The sequence below is a fragment of the Macrotis lagotis genome, chromosome 1, assembly GCF_037893015.1.
Source record: "Macrotis lagotis isolate mMagLag1 chromosome 1, bilby.v1.9.chrom.fasta, whole genome shotgun sequence".
Classification (NCBI taxonomy): domain Eukaryota; kingdom Metazoa; phylum Chordata; class Mammalia; order Peramelemorphia; family Peramelidae; genus Macrotis; species Macrotis lagotis.
Window position 1 is genome coordinate 875,304,222 of NC_133658.1, and position 25,753 is coordinate 875,329,974.

At 40.8% G+C, this 25,753-nt stretch overlaps 1 protein-coding gene across 2 annotated transcripts in view; it reads right to left on the minus strand.

Annotated features, from left to right (window-relative positions):
• ARHGEF10L (Rho guanine nucleotide exchange factor 10 like) overlaps positions 1 to 22,662 on the minus strand; it is a 252,095-nt gene extending 229,433 nt beyond the window's left edge. For both annotated transcript variants that reach the window (XM_074218287.1, XM_074218283.1), the window contains exon 1: positions 22,409 to 22,662. The gene's annotated coding sequence lies outside the window, so the exon portion shown is untranslated. The remainder of the gene's footprint in view (positions 1 to 22,408) is intronic.
• Between the last annotated feature and the right edge of the window lie 3,091 nt (positions 22,663 to 25,753).

Below are 25,753 nucleotides of genomic sequence, written 5' to 3' on the forward strand. Positions count from 1 at the left end.
AGATCCTTCTCAATCTTCTTACACCTTAACATGCACTCTTAGATCCAATGGCACTGACCTCCTGGCTGTTCCATAAACAAAGACTTTACAGCTCTTGGTTCCAGGATTTTCTCTGGCTGTTGTCAAAGCCTGGAATGTTTGCCATTTTGGAGTTTTTTTTAGCATCTTTTTTATTATTTTGAATTCTAAATTCTCTCTCTTCCTCTAGCCCCTCCCCCACTCAAATGAGAAGGCAAGTAATATCATAATAATTATACATGTGAAATCATGAACCATACCCTGTAATGTTTTCCATTATCTCCTAACTACTGGTTTCTTTGGTTTCCATCAAGTGCCAACTAAAATCCTATCTCCTACAGGAAGCCTATCCCAACCCTTCTTAATTCCAGTGCTTTCCTTCTTTTACTTATTTACTACTTATCTTGTATATAGTCTGCTTTGTATATATTTGTTTGCATGCTGTCTCCCTATTAGACTGTAATCTCCTTGAGGTCAGGGTTGGTCTTTTGTCTCTTTTTGTGTGGATCCTTTATATAAACCTTTATATAGTGACTGAATTCTCACAAAAAAACCTGAGGATATGGGTGCTAGTAAGTGTCTGAGGCTGAATTTGATTTCAGATCTTTCTGATTTAGGGTGTGATTCCATTTTGTTATCTGGTTGTACTATTTATACAAGATTTATTATTATTATACAAGATTTATTTATTTAGATATATACAACTTTATACAAGATATACAAGATTTATTTATTTATCCAACTTTATACAAGATATTCCTGGAGTGCAAAAGACTTTAGACATTAATACTACACTAAAAGTTTTAAAATAATTTATATTTAATCTGGAGGTATTAAGGAGCCACTGGAATTGATTGACTGAAGGGATGGTGTCATCAATTACTCAATAAACATATTAAAGTGTGCCAACCACTGTGGGGATACAAAAAAAGGCAAAATGCAAACTCTGCCACCAAAGAACTTACTATATATATTTTTTTTCTTTTTTCTTTTTGAAGGGGTAGGAGAGGCAATTAGAGTAAAGTGACTTGCTCAGAGTCATACAGCTAGTAAGTATCAGAGGACAGATTTGAACTCAGGTCTTCCTGACTCTGGGGCCAGTACTCTCTCCACTACTGTACCACTATCCTATCTACTAACTTCCCTGAGTTCATTATCTAATGGGGGAGAAAACATACAAACATGAGCAGACACACTTTCAGAAAATCACTTTTTAGATGGAAGATGGACTAGAGTAGGGAGAGACTTGAGGCAGGGAAGATATTATTGTAATTCAAGCATGAGGATCCAGGACTGGGAGCCTACACCAGGGTACAAATCATGTGAGGGATAAGATGGAGGACATGATGAGAGATTTTGTGAAGGGTTTTGGCATCCAGGTTGAATTGGAATCAGGAACTTTGGCCCTAATGGCAACATTCTTTCCATTAAATAACACACAAGACATGTTCTCAAAAACAACATTAGTAACTAATAGGGAGAAAGGAAATTATTTATTAAGTGCCTAATATGTGATAGGTACAAATTTTCAAATAGTCTCTCATTTGCTCTCCACAACCCTGGGAGAGAGGCTATTATTATCTCCATTCTACTGGGGAGAAACCTAAGGGAGACAGAGGTAAAGTGTGTTTCCCAATGTCACACAGCTAACATACATGAAGCTAAATTTGAACCTAAGTCTTCCTGACTCTAGGCCCAACACTCAATCTACTGCATGCATCATCTAATTGCCTCAATAATAATGATAATATAATATAATAATAAAGTCCTAAGCACTTTCCTCATAGCCATCTCATGGAATTGATATTTATTGTTGTCTTCTCAATCTGATTCTCCAAGATCCCATTTGGTGTTTTCTTGACAGAAATACTGGAAAGGTTTACCATTTCCTTCTCTGGCTCATTTTGGTTGGTTGGTTGGTTCTTGTCCTTTGTTATCTAAGAAGACCAAAATGACATCACTACAGCTGAGGAAACTGAAGCAAACACAGTGAAGTAATTTGCCCAGGGTCACATAGCTAGTATAGGTTTGAGGCCAAATTTGAATTCAGATCTTCCTGACTCCAGGGTCAGTGTCCTATTCACTATGCCACCTGGCTGCCCCTCAGTTGGTACTACAAAGGATATTGTCCACATTTTACAGATCAGGTAATTGAGGCCCAGAAAAGTTAAAGGATTCATCATACAGATGAGTTGAAGCCAAGAAGGTGATATCAGTTGTTTTCTTTCTAAACTCTATCCTGTTGCCAAAATCAATAAGGAACATTACCAAGTACTACATTTGTGCTTACTTTCTCTCTCTCTCTCTCTCTCTCTCTCTCTCTCTCTCTCTCTCTCTCTCTCTCTCTCTCTCTCTCTGTCTGTCTGTCTCTATCTCTGTCTCTCTGTCTCTGTATCTCTGTCTCTCTGACTCTCTGTCTCTGTCTTTCTCTATCTCTGTCTCTGTCTCTGTCTCTCTCTCATACACACACACACACACACACACACACACACACACACACACACACACATTTGCCTCCTCTATTTTGTAAAAATAAATGACATTTTCAATCCACCCCTAATGCTTTCCCAGATAGAAAGCCCAGATGTCAATCAAAAACAGGAAATTTTACTGGATGTTAAGCTACTAGAAGAGGCAGTAGAGCCCATGTTTTATCTTGACTATATAACTCTCTCCAGACTATTTGTAGTTAGAGTTTTATCAATGTTTTGTTCTTGAAGACTTGATCAGAGCAGTTGGGAGGATTAGAATGCCTCCATCTTTGAAAAGGGAAAGAGGGGCTTTACCCCACTGTTCAGGCCTCCAGCCCTCTCACCACGGCTTCTGAGATTCCAGCCTCCTGAGCCCCTATAGGGAGCAGCTAGGAGCCATTCACCCACATTGTGATCCCAACATCCACAAGCAAATATACATAGGAGTAGAGAACAGGAAAAACTGATTTCTGGATAAATACAGTACTACAGGAGCCAAGCCAGTAGAGAGTAGTACCTCCAAGGGTAACTTGCCTTCAACTCCTAACCAGGGTCCCCCTGAGATCACCTAGAACCTGTCACAGCCCAACAGGACCTGGCATCAGACAAAGGACTGATCCATGGAGCCACTTATCCATCAAGAGAGCCATACAGAGATCAGATTTCCCTAGCTGGGGCCCAGACCAAATAGCTCCAAAAGACAACTTCTCAGCATCAGATTTCTTCCTTATCCAGTCCCAGAAGGGAATAGGGCCAAGATTGGGACATGGTTAGACAACAGGGAGGCAGAGATTGGGGGTAGCTTGCCTTCCAAATACCATTACCCTTGTGGACCTCAGGTATGCCCTGATGGTCCCCATTAAATTGAGGGGAGAAAGAATCCCTAAGCACAGAGGTAGGCCATGTGAGCTAGGAAAGGCTCTAATAATCTTCATGACCATGACAAAGCTTCCAGGCCAGGCTCCAACCTGGAGCAGGGTTGCCTAGATATGTCACCAAAAGGGAGAGTAAGGGGGAGAAAACTGGCTTGGATACAATGGAAAGAGACCGGATTTGGAAAGGTCCTGGGTTCAAATCTTTCTTCAGTTACTTTCTACCTGTGTTACCTTGAGCAAAGCACAACTCAAAATCCTCAACTGTAAAAGGAAGGGATTTGACAAGATACCTTCAAAGGTTCCCTCTGGCTTTAGATTCATGAGCCTATAGAAGGGGCAGAGCCCATGAGGGTTTGCAAAGTTATTGCTTAACAAATGTTTTCTGAATGGGAGGGGAAAAAAAACACCTGGAATTAATTGGGTTTTGCCAAAGGCATAAAAGCCAGGAATTTAAACAGCAGGCACTACTCTGGCCTTCCCCCAGAAACCCCTTCTGCAACAGGAGCCTGGCAATGGTTTCAAGGTTTCACTCCAAGACTGGGAGAACAGGCAAGATCCAGAGATGAAAGGTGCTTTCCAAATGTTACAAAATCCACCCTCAGCACAGAACAATGTACTTTTATATAGCGTCCTACGAGAAAACTATCATTAACAGTAAGCCATAAGCTGCAGACAGGAGCCTTTCAGTGACATGGCAGCCTTTCCTCCCCATGTACCACAGCAGCCAAATGATCTGGACCATCCTCCCCCTCTAATGAGCAGCCCTCTCTGGTTCACACATTTTCAGGGGCTCCTACTGCAAGAGATAGATTACAAGACTTGATACCAACTCTTCAAAGGACCCCTCTTAGCTCAGTCATTCTGGGCTCTAAGGGCCTTCCTAGCTGTGACATTCAGGGTCCTAAGTATCCTGCCAGCTCTGACATCCCTGGTTCTAAAGACCCTCCCAGCTCTGACATCCTGTGTTCTAAGGACCCTCCTGGCTCTGATATTATATAGGAAGGCAATGTGTCATCAGGATCATCCTAGATCTGAAGTTAGAGGACTGTCCAGATGACTTATAAGAGTCACTTTATTCTTCTATTAAAAAGAAGGAGCTGGACTCAATGACCTTAATGGCTCTATCCAGCCCTATCTTTATATGATTCTATATTTCTCTTGTTTTGCTACTGGGACAAAAGAATAGTGGTTCTTTTTTTTAGTTTTTCCAAGGCAAATGGGGTTAAGTGGCTTGCCCAAGGCCACACAGCTGGGTAATTATTAAGTGCCTGAGATCAGATTTGAACTCAGGTACTCCTGACTCCAGGGCTGGTGTTCTATCCACTGTACCACCTTGCCACCCCTGAATAGTGGTTCTTTAAAGCACAAGTACCCAAAGTGTCATTTGGGGATAGATTCCTCCCATGCTCCAAAGGAAGCCACCATGGCCCTTTTTCTCACAATTTTCACAACTATTCAACATCCTCTCCAACAGAAGCAAAAGTCTCCGAGGCCTCAAACTGTGAATTCTCTAGGCCCCACCACCGAAGCAAACACCAGATTGAAAGCTTGGGTCTAGTACACATCCCTGAGTATGTTTCTGCTTTAAGACAATTAATGACCAGTCTCCCATCCAGGTTAATGAGGGCAGCAGCATAGGTGGCTCAGGTCAATGCAGTGGCACCTCAGAGGCCCACACGCTCTTAAACACACCCTGAAGCTTGACTCCAGGGACCAATGGCTCCTCTCCGGCCCTAAGGTTGTTTCATAGTTTGTTTTAAAACTGCTCCACCCCAAGAAATTGGCGCTTATCCCTTACCTTGTGTTTCTTATGTCCCTGGCTACCTGCTGGTTCTCCCATGGAGAGCTGGGCTCATATTTCTCCAGGAAAACAGTGAAATGTTTGCTGCAAAACGGAAACTAAGAGAAAACTCCTGGAAAAGTCCAAGCAAGGATGTCAACAGGGGAGGCTAGGAGGGGGGAGGTTATTTTCAGAAGGAAAATTATCCCAACAAAGTTTTGTAAACTTTGCTGGTTAATGAATATTGATTGACTGCTTGGAACAGTTTATTAATATACCATTTTGCCATTTACTTCTTTTAGAATCATAAAATGTCAGAGCTGGGGAGAGCCTTTAGAACACATAATGTCAGGACTGGGAGGGTCCTTAGAACACAGAGTTGGGAGGGCCCTAACACCAAAAGTCAAAGCTGGGAGGGTCCTTAGAATACAGAATGTCAGAGCTGGGAGGGATCTTAGAACCTAGAATGTCAGAGCCAGGAGGACCCTTAGAAAAGAGAAAGTTGGGGGAGGATAGGTGGCACAGTGGGTAGAGCACCAGCCCTAGAGTCAGGAGGAACCGAGTTCAAATCCAGCCTCAGACACACAGACCTAGCTGTGTGACCTTGGGAAGTCACTTAACCCCATTGCCTTGCCAAAAAAGAAGAAGCATGTGGGGATCCCTCTTGTCTCAGGGATAAAATAAAAACTCTTCTAAGTGACATGTAAGATCTTTTCCAATATGGATCTAGTCTTATCATCCATCTCTAAGCTCTACACCTCAGCCAAATTGGCCTGTTAGCTGACTCACATTCTATTTCTCACCTCCTTGTCTTTGACTAGATTAAAAGGTACCTAATTGGGGCATAAAAAAGCTTAGCAAGACATTCAGGTAATTGTTAGTAAATAATCATTTTATCTTATTGAAAATATCTTCATTGTAGTAATAAAACTAAGTATACCTTTTGATCCAGCAATACCAACATTAGGCCTATATCCAAAAGAAATCATAAAAAATGGGGAAAATCCCACATATTCAAAAATATTTATAGCAGATCTTTTTATAGTGGCAAAAAGTTGGGAACTGAGAGGATGAACTGAAGGAAGAACAAGGTATGGTATTTGAATGTTATGGAGTACTGTTGTTCTATAAAATCTTGAGTGGGGGCGGCTAGGTGGCGCAGTGGATAAAGCACCAGCCCTGGAGTCAGGAGTACCTGGGTTAAAATCTGGTCTCAGACACTTAATAATTACCCAGCTGTATGGCCTTTAAATCTTGAGTGGTAGGACTTTAGAGAAGCAGGGAAAGAATTACATGAACTGATGCTGAAGGAAGAGAGAAGAACTAAGAGAACATTGTACACATTAGCAACAAGATTCTGAGTTGACCAAATATGATGGATGCAGCTCCTCTTAGCAGTCCAGAGATCTAGGATCACCCAAGGAGACCTGCTATGGACAACACCATCCACATCCAGAGGAAAACAAAACAAAACAAACAAAAATAACCTACAGAATCTGAATGAACACTATGTTCACTTTTTTAAAACTTCTCTTATATTTTTCCTTCCTATCCCATAGTTTTCTTTCTTTTCCTTTGGTCCTATCTCCTCAAACACAAAATGACTAATATGTAAACATATTAAACACAAATGAATATGGAGAACTTTGACTAAACTGTTCATCACTGTGGGGAGGAAGTTGAAAAAAGAGGGTGGTAGAAAAATGTGTAACATAAATATGTATGTTGATATATGTTGAATGTTGATGAATGTTGAAAAACCTTCATAGGGTAGCTTAGTGGCCCAGTGGATAGAGTACCAGCCCTGGAGTCTGGAGGACATGAGTTCAAATCTGATCTCAGACTCTTAAAAAGAAAATTACCTAGCTGTGTGACCTTAGACAAGTCACTTAACTCCATTGCCTTGCCAAATAAAAAGAACTTTCATAATGTGTAATTGGAAAAATCAAATAAAATAATTTAAAAATATACCTTTATTTTCATTTGTTATGTTCTTATGTGTGGTAAACTAGATAGAACATATTTCCTTTCAGGTTGAGTAGAAAACCTAGGAATGCAAGAGTGAAACAGGTTGGGAGCTCCTAGTCTAGGTTGTCCATCATGCCTCAAATGCGTTGTCTCCTCACCCATTCCTCATAGAATCCCTAATTTCCTGCCAGCTCAGTTCAAGTACCACCTTTTACAGGAAGCCTGTCTAGATTACCATTTCTCAAGTGACTAGCAGCTTTCCCTAGAAAATTATTTTATATTTGTTTTGTATGCATTTTCCATTAACTGGTCAGTCTCAATATTGTTTTTCCCCTAAGGAATGTATTGCTAGTCCTTTGGTATTGAAAGGGACCACTGTGCCCAATTTATGACTGGTGGCATGAGTTGCACAATTGTGTTTATTATAGTGAGTGGCATGCTATGTAGGGAATTCTTTTCACTAGCCTTTATGAGAATCATTTCACCCCATAGCCTAACTGATAGGAAACAGGACTATTAGAGCTAGTCTGGCTACTGCAGGAGTATCTCATCCTTAAATTAGTTTCATTTCCTTCAGTATCAAAGAGGCACCATTAACACCAGGCAAACACCACCAACTGACGTCTGGCAACAGTATGTGACCATTTATTATATCCTAACCTATCTCCCGATGAACTTATCGGAACAGACGTTCCAGTTTTGAGCTACTCCAACAGTTTGATACAACTGGCAGCAACTTTAACACTAGGAAAATGTCAGTTTGCCATTCATAGGTCTATGATGCTCTGTTCTGTTAATACACTCCCTAAGACTCAATCTCATCAGATGCCACCAGAACTGCAATGCTTTTCAAGGTGTGGTCCCCTCTCTAGGGATGAACCCATCCCAGGGGCCTTCACAAAGAAAAGCAAACTCTTCCCAGGGTACTTGCTGGCTTTTGCAAGATAGGTCATTTTACTACACTGGATGCCTTGTGGCATCTGTCTCTGCCACTCTGGATTCAGGAATCTGAGCCTGACTCCCTTTTGACTGACGAAGGGCAACAGTGATCATCACCCATCCCTTCAGAATGGTGCCTGCCTATCTCACAGGACTGACTGATCCTCATTCAACTGCCGTTCACATGAAACCCTTCTCCACTTCAACCTTCAAAGTTCTCATTTGAGTGTAAGATTCTTGAGGGTCAGAACTGTTTCATTTTTCACCTTTGCACCCAGGAGGGACAGTCACATAGTAGATACTTAATAATGGTTATTGAACAAATGAATGAATGAATGAATGAATGAATGAATGAAAAAGCAGTCTGCTGCTCTAACTCTAAGGTGAGTTGATCAGGGCTTTTCCCTTGGTCAATGACATTTAAGTTATTCCAGGTTATATTTCCTTTTTACATTGGAAGGTTATCACCATGAATGCCTCTCCTCTCCCAGGATCCACTCTCCCCCACATCTATATCCCCTGACTTTCCCATTTTCTAGCATCTAACACCTCCCACAGGTCAGTGGCTGGGAGTTGTTTGCTGGACCCCAGGGATTGAATGAATACTCTGGGTCCCTCTCCCAGAATAATTGGCTACTCTGCAAATGTGGCCACCCTGCCAAGTCAAACTATCTTCCTCTCTGCTGCTCTTTGTCTATCCAACTTCAACTGAATTTTCTCTGACCAGTAAAATTTATAATTATTGATCTGATCAGAACACTTAGGATCAATTTCAGTCCTAATGTTTACTAGCCGTATGAAAAAGGAACTTCTTAGTATTGTGTCTCTTTCCTCCCCCTTTAAAGTGAGAATAAGAATATTTAATATGATCAGATTTTCTTAGAACCTACCCTCCTCAGCTACTCTGCCTGATGATGCTGGCCAGGGCCTCACAGTCCCTTCCATATCTCACCTCTGGGCACTGTCCCCCATGTCTGGAATTCTCTCCTCCTCATCTCTGCCTCCTTCCTTCCCTGGCTTCCTTTAAATCCAAACTAAAATCCCATCTTCTACAGGAAGACTTTTTTAACCCCTTCTTAATTTCAGTGTCTTCCTCCTATTCATTATTTCCAATTTATTCTGTATATCACTTGGTTGTATATTTGTTTGCTTGTCTTCCCCATCAGATTATGAGCTCATTGAGGGCAGGGATTGCCTTTTATAATTTTTGGAAGTTGGATCCAATTCTCCATGACAGAATTTGGGGTTTTCTTGGCAAAGATCCTAGAATAGTTTGCCATTTACTTCTCCAGCTCATTTTACATATGATTGGTTGGTTGATTGGTTCTTGTCCTTCGTTAGTGAAGACTGTCAAAATGACATCACTATGTCTGAGGCAAAGTACAGTGTGCCTGCAATATGAACTTGGAATGCTCTACCACAGGTCGGGCACAAATAGCCCATGTGAACACCTGGAGTGGGTACCCTAAATTTATAGATGTCACCTTTCCTTTGAGCTGCTTCCATTCTGCTTTTCTCATAGAGCACAGGCCCCTCACTCATGAGGGCACCCCATGCTGGATGACCCTGTGCCAGTGTCTCCCATGCTATACAGTCAGTTCTAAAGTTCTTCAGTGAGGCCTTCAGGGTGTCTCAGTATTGCATCTTCTGCCCCCCTTGTGAGTGCTTGCCCTGTGTGAGGTCACCATAAAATAGTCTTTTTGGCAGGCGTATGTCTGGCATTCTAACAATATGTCCAGCCCATCTCATCATAGCTGCACTCTCTTAGTAAGGTTGGAATGCTAAGCAGTTTAGTTTGAGACAGGACCTCAGTGTCTGGTATCTTCTCCTGCCAGGTGATCTTCAGAATCTTCCTAACACAGTTTAAAAGGAAGTGATTCAGTTTCCTGACATGGTGCTGGTAGATTGTCCAGGTTTCACAAGCATATAGCAAAGAGGTCAGCACAATGACTAACCTTCAGTTTGGTAGTCAGTCTAATATCTCTTCTCTCTCACACTTTCTTTCCAACTCTTCCAAACACTGAGCTAGCTCTGGCAATACGAGTATCAACCTCCTTGTCAATGTGCACCTCCTTGGAAAGGACACTGCAAAGGTCAGTGAACTTGTTCCCAGTACTCAAAACTTCTCCATTTTCTATAATTGCTGGTTCCATGTAAGGATGGTGTGGTGCTGGCTGATGGAGCACCTGTGTTTTCTTAGTGTTAATTGTTAGACCAAAATGAGCACAAGCAGCAGAGAATTGATCCAAACTTTGTTGCATCTGAGACAAAAGAGGGTGAAGTGACTTGGCCAAGGTCACACAACTATTGAACTCAAGAAAACTTATCTTCTTGACTCCAGGTGTGGTACTCTAATCACTGAACCACCTAGCTGTCCTAGCACATAGTAGGTGCTTAATACATGCTTGTCAGTATCCATTAATGCCTCATTTATACCTATCCTGTGAGGTCAAACCATACATTTATTATTATTCTCCTTTTAAACATGAAGAAACAGGTTCAGGAAGATTGGTTAGTCTGCCTGAGATTGCGTCCTTAATAAGCAATAGAGAAATAGAATTCAGGTTCTGACCCCTTGTCTCCAGGTCTAGCCTTTCTCCTTTATCACCCTATGAGAGGCAGCTCCATGTAGTGTTAAGAGATTTAACCTTGAAGACAGACCGCCTGGGTTCAAATGCAACTAGCTGTAGAATCATAAGAGAGCCACTAAAGTTCCCTCATTGCCTTGCAAAAATCCAAGAGAAAAAAAAAGATAAAGCCCATTGTTGGTTTTGGGAAAGTTTGTGTCCGATATTGTTACTGACCCTCTGGGTTAGTAGTTCAGGCCATTTTGGATAAAAGGTAGAGAACTGGTTCAGGATCAATTAATTCTAACAGTTTCTGATTCTCCTCCTGCATCTCTGGAGGGTGGGTAGGGGAGCAGGAAACAGAGAGGAGATATGAGTGTTTGCCAGGGCTTGGTACAGTAAGCAGCATATAGTAGATAGTTAACTAATGTTCATTGGATGACTTGCTGATTGTTCTCTAACCTTGGGAGTGACCTGACCCCCAAAGTTTTTCTGGGCCTGTTGATTCTGATCAGTAGTTGGAGTCCAAGCAGATCCCAGGGGAAGATTAGCCTTGAACAGGTTGTTTCCTGTACTCTGTCTCTCCAGTTTCTACCCCACCCCATCTGGGGCCTGATAAGGTGAGCTCTCATGTGCATACTTTCTAGCCTAGTTTCTAGAGTATAAATTGGAACAAGGGTAATGGGATGGTTTTATGTATGAGGTGCGACTGTGATTTTGGAACAATAGGTAACTCAGAACACCATAGGCTTAGAGGTACGAAGGATATCAGAGGTCAAACCTCAGGGCAGCTAGGTGGCACAGTGGATAGAGCACCAGCCCTGGAGTCAGGAGTACCTGAGTTCAAATCCGGCCTCAGACACTTAGTAATTACCTAGCTGTGTGGCCTAGGGCAAGCCACTTAACCCCATTGCCTTGTGAAAACTAAAAAAAAGAAAAAAGGAGTCAAACCTCCTTATTTTACAAATGAGGAAACTGAGGTTCGGGGAGATTGATTTGCCTGAGGTCCTGCAAGTATGTCAAAAGTCATTTGACCCCAGCACCTGCCCTGTGTTTTATCATTCCTAAAGAGGACATGTCAATCAATTATTGTGATTCCAATAATTATCTCAGAAATTTCCCTGAACAGAATGCTCCTCCCTGGCCACCACTCCCCATATGTGTCATCTTCCCATGGATGTGCTGAAGCCAGTTTGTGCCTGGCTGAGTCAATTGTTAAATTTTTAGTATAGGTATTTATATCTCAGATAGCAACAAACTTCAAGTCAGGGCTTGATTAACTACAGCTTTGCTTTTTAGACTTTAAAAAGTGATAGGAAAAAAATGGTAATACAGACTAAACCTAAAAGTGTGTCATAAATAGTTTTATTAGAGGGGAGGGAACAAATTCTTTTTTTTTTTAGGTTTTTACTAGGCAATGGGGTTAAAGTGGCTTGCCCAAGGCCACACAGCTAGGTAATTACTAAGTGTCTGAGGCCGGATTTGAACTCAGGTACTCCTGACTCCAGGGCCTGTGCTCTATCCACTGTGCCACATAGCTGCCCCCCAAATTCTTAAACATTTACCAGCTCAACCACTAGGTCTTCCTCTAATAGAATGTAATCCCTTAAAGGCAGGAACTTTTTTGCTTTTTGAATTATCTGGTCCAAAGCAAGGACTTAAGAAGCTTTTTTTTCCTATTTATTCACTCCATCCTTTTTCACAAAAACCAAGGGAGAGAAGAAGTATATGTCAGTCAATCATGCAGATGGCAATACTGAGCAAAAATGGGTTAAGTGACTTGCCTATCATCACTAGCTAATGTGTCCTTTAGTAAAGGCTCAAAACCCAGGTCATCCTGACTCTAAGTTCAGAAGCGAAGAAATAATCATAGAAGGAATATGATCACTGTCCTCCAGTAGCCAAAGGACTGACCTAGTTAAGAGGTATTGAGCTTTGCTCTGCTTGGCCAAAGAGAACAGAGTTGGGAGCAATAGAGAGAAGCCACTAACAGGCTCCCTAGAGGCAAAAACTTCCTAAAAATGAGATCTGTCCCCAGGTGGAATGGGCTGCCTTGGGAGGTAGAGGCTCCCTCCTCATTGAAGGGTTTAAAGACAAAGGTAGATGGCCACTTGCCACAGGCACTGGAGAAGGTGGCGTTTGAATGAGCTGGCTTCTGTGAGAAGCAGGAAATGTTTCAAGAACCCAGGGCATCTGAGGCACAAGGTTTCCTTTGTAGACATGGTTAGTACATCAAACATCATGGTGTGCACATTAGTCAGAATGGATTAGCCAGTCTTAGTTTCTAGAACTGGGAGATGTTCCTGTTTGTTTCTCGTCTGCTTTGGTTTTGGTCTGAACCCAAGAGTTCATCAGGAAAGGAAACTTTGGTTAAAAAAAAGATTCTACCCAAGGGGCGGCTAGGTGGCGCAGTGGATAGAGCACCAGCCCTGGAGTCAGGAGTACCTGAGTTCAAATCTGGCCTCAGACACTTAATAATTACCTAACCTTGTGGCCTTGGGCAAGCCACTTAACCCCATTGCCTTGCAAAAAACTAAAAAAAAAAAAAAAAAAAAAAAAAAAAGACTCTACCCATGGGAATCAGCCCTGTTCTGCAACTTAGAGACTTGTCTAAGGCAAGAGTAGCTTAATGAACTTTTCTAGAAACAAGCAGTTTGTCAGAGGTTGAACTTGAACAGTGATATACTACAATGTTCTGGAGCAAAGGGTGTATATGCGTGTGTGTGTGTATATATGAACATGTGTGGTGGGTGTGCTTGTGTGTAGATGTGTATATCTGTTCATATGTCTACACATGCTGTGTACATGTCTGCATGGATTGTGTGGTTGTTGTGTATGTTTTTGTATATCATGTGTATGTATGTAATAATGTTTGTCCATCATTTTCAAAGAAGACCATGACATCAAGGAGATGATACCAGGACAATCCTATGAATTAGATCTGAGTGAGGGGGTTGTGCTAAGTCACCAGCCTCACTTTTTCCTCTGAAGCCATCTGGGTCCAGTGGCCAGATATGAATCAGGTCGGCTGAAAATTAGGCAATCAGAGTTAAGTGACTTGCCCAAGGTCACTCAGCTGGTAAGATTCAAGTGACTGAGGCCACATAAGATTTGGGGGAAAGATAAGAGCCATGTCCTCTCTCAAAAGGTCTTCCCCATCCTCAAAGCCCCCTTAAACAATCCCTGACAGCTGCCAACTTAAATCCCAACTAGAGAAGGGGCCTTTTCATCCACTTCTTTTTTATTATTAATTTTTTTTGTTTTTATGTATATATGTTCAGGTACATGACTTCAGCTGGATGGCACAGTGGATAGAGTATTGGTTCTGAAACCAGGAGGAGCTGAGTTCAAATCCTGCCTTAGACACTTAATATCTGTGTGATCTTGGACAAGTCACTTAACCCTGATTGCTTCATTTTTTAGAGTCATCTCCAGTCCTCCTGATCTGTATCTGCCACTGGACTCAGATGGTTCCAGAGAAGAAAGAGAGGTTGGTGACTTTGTACAGCATCCTCTCATTCAAAACCAATTCACATACATGTCATGGCATCCCCTCTCTGCTGTCATAGTCTTCTTCAAGAACGAAGGACAAATAAAAACATCAATCTGGATACCACCTGGCATTCAGTTTATTCAGTTTAAGATGTTCTGAGCTAGATGGGACCTTAAAGGATTAATGTTAAAAAAAAGAAACTTTAGAGATCACTGAACCCAACCCAATTATTTTATAGAGGAGGAAGCTAAGACCCAGAAAAAGAAGACAGCTTACGTCACAAAGGAAATTCATAGCAGAGACAGTCCTAGCATCCAGACAACCTGATACCAGTCCAGGGATCTTTGCCTCATGACCACACTATCAATAAATAACTATAATTTTGATTTCCTCTTTTAAAGTAGTATAAAAATTTATTAGAGTTAATGAAATGCAAAAGCTTGAACTAGATGAACTCAAATTTCCCTCCCAGCTCTGACATCCTGTGTTCTAAGGACCCTTCCCAGTTCTAACATTCTGTGTTGTAAAAGTCCTCCTAGCTCTAATATTTTAAGATTACTGGATTATCGAGAAGGAGAGAGAAAATGGATGCTAAGAATGAGGGGCAGTTGATTTTTCTAATTTGATTCATGTATCCCTCTGCCTGTGCTAAAGATGCTAAAATTTGTTGACAGCTACAGTCTAGGGCTGAATCCTTGACTATGGGCTGAGTCCTTGACTAAAGGCTGAGAAAAGCCATAGTGTCATGGGGAGAGACCTGCAGAGCAGGTCTCAGGGCTCACTGCAGCCATGGGGAAGAGATGTCTTTCCAAGTTCAACAAAATAAAGAAAAGAAGACTGACTACTTCTAGGTACAATAATAATAATAATGACAATGACAATGACAATTTATGATAGGTTACACTTCCATAACACATAAAATCTATAAATCACCTTTTTTCAAAGAAATCCATTTAACCAAATCATATCAAAACAGAAATCAGAAAACATATATATAAGAAAAAAACTTCCTTTTGCCAACAGCCCTACGAAGCACAAAATAGAGGTATTATCCCCATCTTACAAGTGAGAATATTGATGATCAGAGAATTAAGTTAATTTTCATTTCAGAAGCTGAGTTGGGACTGAAGCTAAGGTATTTCTGACTATCAATCCTGTGCTTTTCCCACAGCACCAGGATCCTTCTGGCCACCACTTAGGCACCTGCCTTCTTGCCCCACAGTCCACCTCTGACCCAATTACCTAACCAACCATCTTCTATGTTGGTTCAGAAACTTATTCCCAGGAGTCCCTGCCATGCTTAGGGCATGGTGCCAAGAGGCAGTTCCAGGGTCTCCTGGAGCAAAGAAATCCATGATTTTCTTCCTTGTCCAAATAAACTTTCAGCCTGGCTTCAAGCCAAACAGAAGAACAAATATTCACCCTGGATACAGAGGGGGAAAGTCCAATATAGGCCCAATTGTTTAAAAAAAAACAACTCCAAATCAACAACAAAAATTCTGAAGCAAATTGAGTATCCCCTCATTTTGAAAGGCAGCATAGCATAGCGGATTAAAGTGCTAGGCTGGAAAGACTTGGATTCAAATCCTGCCTCAGATACTTAGGAACTGTGTGATACTGGACAAGTCAGTAACTTATTTGAATCTCAGTTTACATATCAGTAAAATGAGATTGGACACAATGGCCTCTGTTTTCTTCTAGCTCTCAATCTTGTGATTGAAGAATAAGGCCCAACAATCTGTAGTTTAGGAATAGAAAGGAATATTATCTTTCCATAAGAAAAGAATGTGATAGATGAAGAGAAACTTAGAAAGACTTGGATGAACTGGAGAACCAACTAGAACTATAAGGATGACATACACTATTATCTCAATAGTAAAAAGCAGGAATGGGGGACCTTTTTACTGCCTAGGATCATTTAGAGAATAATAACATCATTCAAAGGCTATATTTGGTTAAACATTTAATTAATTCACCCTTAAAAAGCTACTAAATTTATTGCCTTGGTTCTCCAGAGGTTACTAAGGAAAATATTACTAAAAGAAGACAGATTTCAGAGAAAAGTAATGGCCAGTCTTTATTCCAGAGGATGGGTGATGAAACAAAGACATTCTCCCACAGTAGAGAAGTGGCAGACTACAGGTATAGAATGTGGCATATGTTGACAGATGTGGTCAATGCAATAATTTCACCAAATGGTTTTTCTTTGTTACAAGGGAGGGTACTTTGAGAGCCAAGATGGTAGATTACAGGAGGGGACCCAGTTAAACTCTTCCAATATTCCTCTCCAACCAACTGTAAAATAATGTCTCAAGTCAAGTTTTGGAGTTAACAAAAAGTCAGAAAGAGCTATTCTTCACCTAAGACAATTTAGGAGGTCTGCAGGAGAGTTTCATAAAACCAGGGCGGGTGCAAGCCCAGAGCACAGCAAGAGTAACTGCAGTAGACCATGGAGGCAGCAAATACACTACCAGCAGCACCAACTTTGGGAAGTCTCAACCCACAGATGGGAAAGGGCGTTGGACAACTGCTCAGAAAGAGATTACAGGAGAGCAGTTACTGTAACTGGGTAGAACTGGCACTGGTTAGAAAATCTGTTGCCTTATAAGCAGGTCTGGGCCACAGTTCCAGGGTGGAGAAGAGATCTTGTGGCTGAGGAGAGCAGAGATCCTAGTCACAGTTCAAAGACCAAGAGGAACATTGGTACTTGTGGCAACAGGGGAGCAGGGTCCTTTCCTGGTAAATGACTTACACTTCTCTTTAGATCATACCACCTTAAAATCACTGAAAATATATAAAACCCACCCAAAGTAACTCAAAAAACAAAAGCACAAAAAAGTCCAAAGCTTGGCACAATGCCTCTCTACCTTCCCCCACATCCCTGTGAGCAAATTTCAAATTTAACATAAAGTTCAAAGTGAGGAGATGAGGAAAGTAAGCAAACATTAAATAAAAAGAACAATCAGAAAAAAGTTACTACAGTGACAGGGAAGATCAAGACATAAAATCAGAAGACAGCAATATGAAAACAACTACAAGCAAAACCTCAAAGAAAAATGTTCATGGAACTAAAGATCAGCAAGAATTCCTGGACAAGTTGAAAAAGATTAGAATGGTAGAGGGAAAATTGGGAAAAGAAATTGATGATGTAAGAAAATCATGAAAAGAGAATTAACAGCTTTTTTATTGAAACAAAACTTTGTAAGGATTCTCTGATGATGATGATGATGATAATAATAGCTCATATTTATGTAATATTTTTTCTTTTTTTGGTTTTTGTAAGGCAATGGGGTTAAGTGACTTGTCCAAGGTCACACAGCTAAGTCATTATTAAGTGTTTGAGGTCAAATTTGAACTCAGATCCTCCTGACTCCAGGACCAGTACTCTATCTACTGCAACAACTAGCTGTCCCTATACAATATTTCAAGTTAAAAAGTACTTTAGAAATGTTAACTCATTTTATCCTTAAACAACTCTAGGAGCTAAGTTATTATTATTATTATTATTCTCATTTTACAGTTGAGGAAACAGAATAAAATAGAGCACAGAATCATGGAACCTATTTTCTAGATGTGTGAATGAAAGTAAACTAATCAGAAAAAGGTTACCCAGAAGGTCAATAGTCTTTTCCTCCTCCTCCTCTCTGTTCTTAAGAACACCATCCCAGTTGGGAGCCTGTGTTAAATATGTCAAATTATTCAATATCCTGTGAAAACTGCTTCATATTAGCTCCCTCACACACTTTATTCTCTCACTTGCCCACAAGGCACCTAGTGGCATCCTCTGAGTATCTCCTCCTGGACTTTACCTTTAAAGGTCACAAAAATAAAAGGCCAAAATGAGGCATATTATAGTGAGATCTGTAGCATGGTCTCCAACTATGCTACAAAGTATACAGAAATCTAGAACCTTAGGCCATGAATATCAGAGTTTGGAGGACCCTTAGAAAAGAGAATGTCAGAACTGCAAGGGTCATTGGAACAGGGAATGTTAGATCTGGGAAAGGTCTTAGAATATAAAATGTCTAAACTAGAAGATCCTACCAGAACTGAGAAAGACTTTAGAGAATAAGAGGTCAGAACTGGAAGGGACTTTAGAATGCAAGCAAGCAACAATTATTAAATGCCTACTATATGCCAGATTCTGTTCTAAACACTAAGCAAAGAAAGGCAAAAATAGTCCCTTTCCTCAAGTTTGCAATCTAATGAAGGAGATAATTTGAAAACAAAAAAATCATATATCTATATGGAGAGAGAGAGAGAGAGAGAGAGAGAGAGAGAGAGAGAGAGAGAGAGAGAGAGAGAGAGAGAGAGAGAGAATTGGAGATAATCAACAGAAGGGTCCTAGCATTAATGGAGATCAGGAAAAGTTTCTTTTCTCACATTTTGCAACAAGGTAGAAGGTGAAATTTTAGCTGAGATTTGAAGGAATCTAAGGAAACCAAGAAGCAGAAAAGGAGAAGGGAGAAGAGAGATGCATTCCAAACATGGTGGACAACCAGCCAGGAAATAGGTGAGAGGACCAGAGATGTGGACTGTCAAATTCATGCAAGGAGGACAGAGTCCCTGGATCATGGTGTGCAAGGGAGTGAGCTTTAAGAAGATTTGGACATGGAATATCAGAGTTTGTAGGAATGTTAGAGATCACATAATCTAACCCTTTCATTTTATAGAAGAGGAAATTAAAGTTTACCTCAAACAATTATCTAGTAACAAAGCCCAGTATCTGGCAATCCTAGTGGCTTCCCCAAGGTCCTGTTCCAGATCTCTTACTCTTTTCTTTCTTCTTTCTCTCCTTCATTGGTCTCACCCAAACACAAGGGTTACTGTCGTATATTAATGCAGGTAATTCTCAAATCTCTTTCTTTCTCTTGAGCTTCATCAAGTTTCCTGTTGACACTCTAAATTCAATGCATTCAAAGTTCAACTCATCATCTTCCTCTAAATCTATGTACTCTTCAAGTTTCTCTATTTACATCAAATGGTATCACTTTTGATCAGTCACCTCAAAGCATGAAACCCTTGAATTGTCTGTGACTCCCCATTCTCCCTCATCTCCCACTGTCATGGACCACCATATCAACTCTTATGTGACCACTACTGTTTGATCAAGCCCTCATAATCTTTCACCAGGACTACTGTGATGATTTTCTAATTAAATCTTCCAATCTCTTCTCCTTTCAAATCCATCTTCCTTACAAATGTCCAAAGGAGCTACTTATAGAAGCCAAGTGATTATGTCACTCCACCACTCAATAGTCTTCAGTCCCTCTCTATTGATTCTAGCATAAAATTAAAAATTCCTAGCCTGGCTTTTACTGTATGGTTTCTACCTCCCTTTTCCAGCCACATTTGAAATTAATCCCATTCCCATTTTCATTCCATATTTCTTTCAAATAAGATTTCTAGCTTTTCCCTGTCTCCAACATGCTATCTCCCATTTCTGAGGCTCAGAAATAGCCAGACAAATGGCTCTACCAAAATTACAGGGGGAGGAAGAGATCCCTTCAGAATTGGGGGGGAAATCAAGGAAGGTTTCCAGGAGGAAATGGCACCTGAGCTGGACCTTGGCAGCGAAGAAGAATTTCAACAGATTGAAAGGAGGCTGTTTCAAGGCATAGGTACAGGTCTTGGGGAGACCCTGTATAAGTGGCCTCATACTGATGCTTCAGTTATTGTTTCTATGTTGCTTTGATTATTCACAGACATTTGGGAAGAGTGAGATACCACTTTTTCTGAATTCAGAGAATGGTAACTCTTTGTTCTCTCCTTCCCAATTTGGAAAGTACTTTCTCTTTTCTCCAATTAGAAATAAGATTTCCTAGTATTGCATTGCTTTATTTTAATTAATTGTCTTATTTAATTATTTTAATGTATAAAATTCTGTCTTTCCTTGTATTTGGGAGTCCAACTCTAAGCTGAGGAAGGGACCTAGAACTGTATTATTAGGAAATTGGTACACATTGCTTCATAAATCAAAATGCTAGGAAGTCTATACCTTTGTTTTCTGTTATTTTATCTTTCATCCACCACAAGAGGGTAAGATGAGATGAGGAAAAAGTGGATAAACTCAGAGACAGGAGGAAAAGAGAGAATTTAATCCTGTCTCTCAAAATCTCCCTATGACTTCTTTTTTTTTTAGGTTTTTTGCAAGGCCATGGGGTTAGGTGGCTTGCCCAAGTCCACACAACTAGGTAATTATTAAGTGTCTGAGGTAGGATTTGAACTCAGGTACTCCTGACTCCAGGGTCGGTGCTCTATCCACTATGCCACCTTAGCCACCCCTCTCCCAATGACTTCTGAGGTATCCTTTAGCTTTTAAAAAATTCTATTCCTCCTCCAAGTTTCAGCATTCTAAAGAGAGCCCACTGTACCTGTTAGAGGAAGAGGAGGAGCTGGAGAACAATCCTAAGACTGGCAATTCCTTCAAACCTTTCTTCTCTTTCTCCCCACAACCAGATTCAGAGATATAACTAATAAACACCTATGTCCAGCTTGAAATGAGCCTTCAATTCACTTGAAGGCATCAGGAATCAGAAACCCAGAGGATACTGCAAGGCTGCTTCTGGGAGGACTGTCCATGGGACCTGAGGGGGAGAGGAGACAGAGCAGACTCACTGGGGGAGGTAGCCACCATTTGGTAGCTTTCTATTTTCATTTATTATTCTTTCTGACTCAAGGCAGATTCATGTTTCTATACACCTGAAGGAATAGAAGTGTGGTCTGAGCCCTACGGCAAAGTTCTCTATTTCACCAGCCTAGTTATAGTTTTGGCCAGAGTAGCCTCCCTGCCTACTCTCACCCTCCTCTCCCAATCTGGAGTCCTGTTCTGGAAGGAGTAATATTATGATGAATGAATAGTGTGGGACTACTTGGCACAGTGGAGAGAATGTTAGATTTGTTGATCAAGAATCTGAATTCAAATCTGCTCAGATGAGCTATATGATTTTGGGCAAGCCAATTCTCTTATTTTGCCCTCAGTTTCCTTCTATGCAAAATAAGATAACCCAAGTCTCTTTTAACCTTAAAGACTATGAGTATCTGTTACTGTACAGTAGAATGAAGTCTAGGAGTAGAGACCTGGTTCAGTTACTGGCTCCAGTACATCCTCACTCAGAATCCCTATTTTCTTTCAAGGTTCAGTTCAAGCCACCTTCAACCTGAAGTCTTCCCCACCCTCCCCACCCACACCCACAGTCCCTGCCTCCACACCTGCTACAAGTGCCTTCTCAAAATCTAATATCTATTTTATTTTTGCCTAAATATGTACATGCTGTCTACCTCGGTTAGTTGATAAATCTCCCGAGGGCAGGGATTACCTCCATTTTTTTTTCTTCCTCTTTGTATCTGTAGTCCCTTGTGTAATGGTCAATGCTTAATAAATTCTTGTTGGCTAGTTGAGTAATTAATGAACTATTTCTCTCTAGGATTCTAGGCTAGATTAGCTCTAAAACAGTGATCTTGGGCTCAAATAAAATGGATCAAGTAAGTGCAATATAAGTATCCAAAATGGACAGCTAGGTGGCACAACCAGGAGTCAGTTGAACTCCCTAAGTTCAAATCCTATACCTGGCACTTGTGTGACCCTGGGCAAATAACTTCATCATGTTTGCCTCAGTTTCCTCATCTGTAAAAAGAGCTGAAAAAGGTAATGGCGAACCACTTCAGTATCTTTGCCAAGAAAATTCCAAATAAGATCATGAAGAGTTGAACATAACTGAGAAATGATTGAACAACAAGATCCCAATGAGACAGCATAATGACTTGGAAAACTACATATTCACATTGTCTATATAGTATATTTTTATTTCATGGTTAAATATTTCCCAATTGCATTTTAATCTGATTTAGGACACCTCTGCTCTAAAGGATCTTGTTCCTCTGAAGCCTATAATAGTTTCTTTTGCTCAGAACCTCATTTTTCTCATCTGTAAAATAGGGATGACAATTTTTTAAACAAGGTCAACCAACAAATCCACCAATAAGCAAGCATACATCATGCTAAAGATTAGCTAGAAAAACAAAAACGAAACTTTCCCTGTCCTCAGGAGGTTTACAGTGGAGCCAGGAAGGCAGAAACCAAATAGAGACGAAGAGATTTGAGGAAGATACTTGGTAAACTTTGAGTAGTGGAGAAGCAGGGGTCATAATTATTACAGAGAGACTCATTACCCAGATCTGCAACTGTCAGATAATGCCACAACTCACAAGTCACACACGAGAACAAATTGAGATCTATGTCAGCACACAGCAATGGATTGTTAAAAAAAAAAACAGAAAACAGAAAACAGGCTTACCTGGCTTCTTCCCAACTCTCCTCTGCCCAGGGGAAGGAGGCAGGTGAGCTTCCAAGCAGGGATGAAGGAGAGTTGCCTGCTTCTCTATCTCTCATATGACTGGGGAACAAATTCTCCCTCGCTGGGCTCCCTTCCAGAGTTCGAGGCAGACTCCTGAACCTGTATCCTAGGCTGGATCTATCTCCACTTTGTGTGTTGGACAATGGAAGGCCAGAAGGTGATTCATTTACCTGCCAGACCAGCCTGGCTCCCAGGAAGACTGAGAATGAGTCAGCCTATGCCAGTCCAGGTCGGGCCAAGCAGGACTGGGTTGGGCTGGGTTGGGCTAGGCTGGGCTGTCCCTCAAACTGGTGGAGAGAGGCAAACCCAGAGAGAGGTCGAGTATAAAGTAAGTGCCACCTAATGGGTTGTACCGCAAAGGGCAAAAGGAGGAAGCCAAGCTGCCTGGGCATCTGGGACGACACACGGAGTCAACTGCTTATAAGTAATATGGCAGAAAGACTGCTTCCTCTGGAGTCAGAATATCTCAGGAGAAAGATTCAAGGGTTCAAACTCCCAGACCTATTAGAGAATGTTGGGAAAAGCAGAATCTTTGGAATCACAAGGCCTGGATTCAAATCTTGCCTCTCATACCTACTTTCTGTGCAGCCTTGAACAAGTTCCCACAATTCCCTAATTTTCCATTTATTTATCTGTAAAGATCTACAATCCTACAACATTGAGCAAGTCATTTCCCTCCTCTACACCTTGACTTCCTCATCTATAAAATAAGACTGAACTTCAAGTTCAAAATCTGTTATCTATTTATAATAGCTCTTTTTTAGAATACAAAGAGAAGATCTGGGTTCAAATTATGACTATGGCTTTTTGCTTTAAACCAGGTCACTTGTCTCAAAATCTCAGTCTCTTCTTTGAATTGAGATAATAATAGTCACATCTTGTGCTGGAGTGTCACTAGCAGAGAACTTGGAATCAGGAGACCTGGGTTCAGATCTAGTTAGGCCCTGCTGATTGCTATTCAATTTCACTTTAATTCAATAAATGTGAGTAGGTAGGTGAATAACCCTGGCGTTAGGAGGATCTGAGTTCAAATCCTGCCTCAGACATTTACCAGCTGTGTGACCTTGGGCAAGGCATTTAATCCTGATTGCCTCATATCCAGGATCATCTCCATTTGGCCTGATTCATATCTGGACCCAGATAGCTCTGGAGGAAAAAGTGAGGTTGGTGCCAAAGCACATAACCCCCTCATTCAAATTCAATTCACACATATCTCCTGGCATCACCTCCCTGATGTCATGGTTTTCTTCGAAAATGAAGGACAAAGGGATGGCTAGGTGGTGCAGTGGATAAAGCACTGGCCCTGGAGTCAGGAGTACCTGGGCTCAAAATTGGTCTCAGACACTTAGTAATTACCTAGCTGTGTGGCCTTGGGCAAGCCACTTAACCCCATTGCCTTGCAAAAAAGAAAAATCTAAAAAAAAAAAAGAAAGAAAATGAAGGACAAACAGCAATTCAATAAACATTGATTAAATACCTACTAAACATCAGGCTAAGGTGCTAGGGATACAAAAAAGAGGAAAAAGACAGTCCCTACCCTCAAGAAGTTTGCAATCTAATGGAAGAGACAATATAAAAACATGTATATACAAAGCAAGCTACATAACAGGATAAATAAGAAATAAGGGAGAAAGCACTGGAATTAAGGATTGGGAAAGATTCCTGTAGAAGATAGGATTTTAGTTGGGACTTAAAGGAAGCAAAGGAGGTAAGGTGGGATGGTGGGGTGAGGTGGGGTGAGGTGATATATTTGGGGTCATGTTGGTAACTAGACCTTCCTTCTCTTGTCTCTAGGCACTTTCCATATCTGGAACACTCACCCTCCTCCCTCTTTAAGCCTCAATTTCTTCCTCTGAAAAAATGGGGGAGGGGGAGGAGGGTTATAATAGTTGGCATCATAATTCACATTTACACAATGCTTGAAGGCTGGAAAACCTTGTTCATCATAGATACACAAGTAGAAAGAAGGAGCCACAGACAGATCAAATAGAGAGCTGTAAGAGACATTAACGGTCCAGATTAATTTTTTCTCTGCTTTTAAAGAACTTAACAAAATACTTTCATTACAAAAATCTCTTTGGTTCATTATAAAAACAAAATAAACAAAGAAAAAGAGCCTAGCATGGTGGTGCACAACTTGAGGATTGTGTTGGAACTAACTCTTTCCCTATTGACAGGCATTTGCTAAATTTTCAGCATGATCATTTGCATCTCAGAAATGAAAAACCCTATAAATCTCGAATTTTTTGTTTTGTTGATTTCTAGACATAAGAAAATAATGAAGATTAAACTTAAAAGTATGTCCTGGTGGTGATGATGATAACAGAAAAATGCAGGGTCAAAAAAAAATTTAAAAAAAAGAAAAAAAGAAAAAGGCAGGGTCTCCAAAATTCCCTTCAAAAAAACTTTGAAATAAAAATTTCCAAAGCAACAGTACCAATAAAGGGATAGAGTAAAACAACTTTCCAGCCCAAGAGAACTTAGAAGGTCTACAGTAAAGGTCTTTCTCACTGAGATGAGAGTGGAATACAGTCCAGCACAGCCCCAGAAAGTATAGGCTGAGAAAACAGACTATGCCCAGCAAGACAACAAGAGACTTCGGGGATAACTGAATCAATCCCGGAGACTTCTGAACTTATCCCTCAAATGGTAAGGGAGCTGATAACACCCAAGAAGGCGATTATAAGAAAGCCTTTGTTGGCACTGGGAATAGAATTCTGTTGCATTGCCTAGGTTTAACTCTAGGTCATAATCCCTGGATAAGGAGGAGCACTAGCAGGAACAGGGACACAGGACAACAGTTCTAGGGCTGAAAAGTATGCTTATGGCTGCTCACAGATCAGAACCCAGGTCGGGAAAAAAAAAGGGACTACATTGTTCCTTAAATCATACAACCTTGGGAGGCAGCTAGGTGGTGCAGTAGATAGAGCACCAACCCTGGAGTCAGTTTAAACCTGAGTTTAAATCTGGCCTCAGACACTTAATACTTACCTAGCTGTGTGGCCTTGGGCAAGCCACTTAACCCCATTGCCTTGCAAAAACTAAAAAAAAAAAAAAACACTAAAAAAAATTATACAACCTTGGAAAAACTGAAAGACCTCCTGAACTAGTTCTGAAAACAGCAGCATCAAAAATCTGAATCTTGATACAGTGTCCTCTTCACCAAGGAAGCAGAATCTAACTTAAATATAAAATTAAAAGTCAAGACACAGGCTAGAAAATGAGTAAACAACAACAAAAAAGAACCTGATCAAAGAAAGTTACTTTGGTGATGGGGAAAATAAA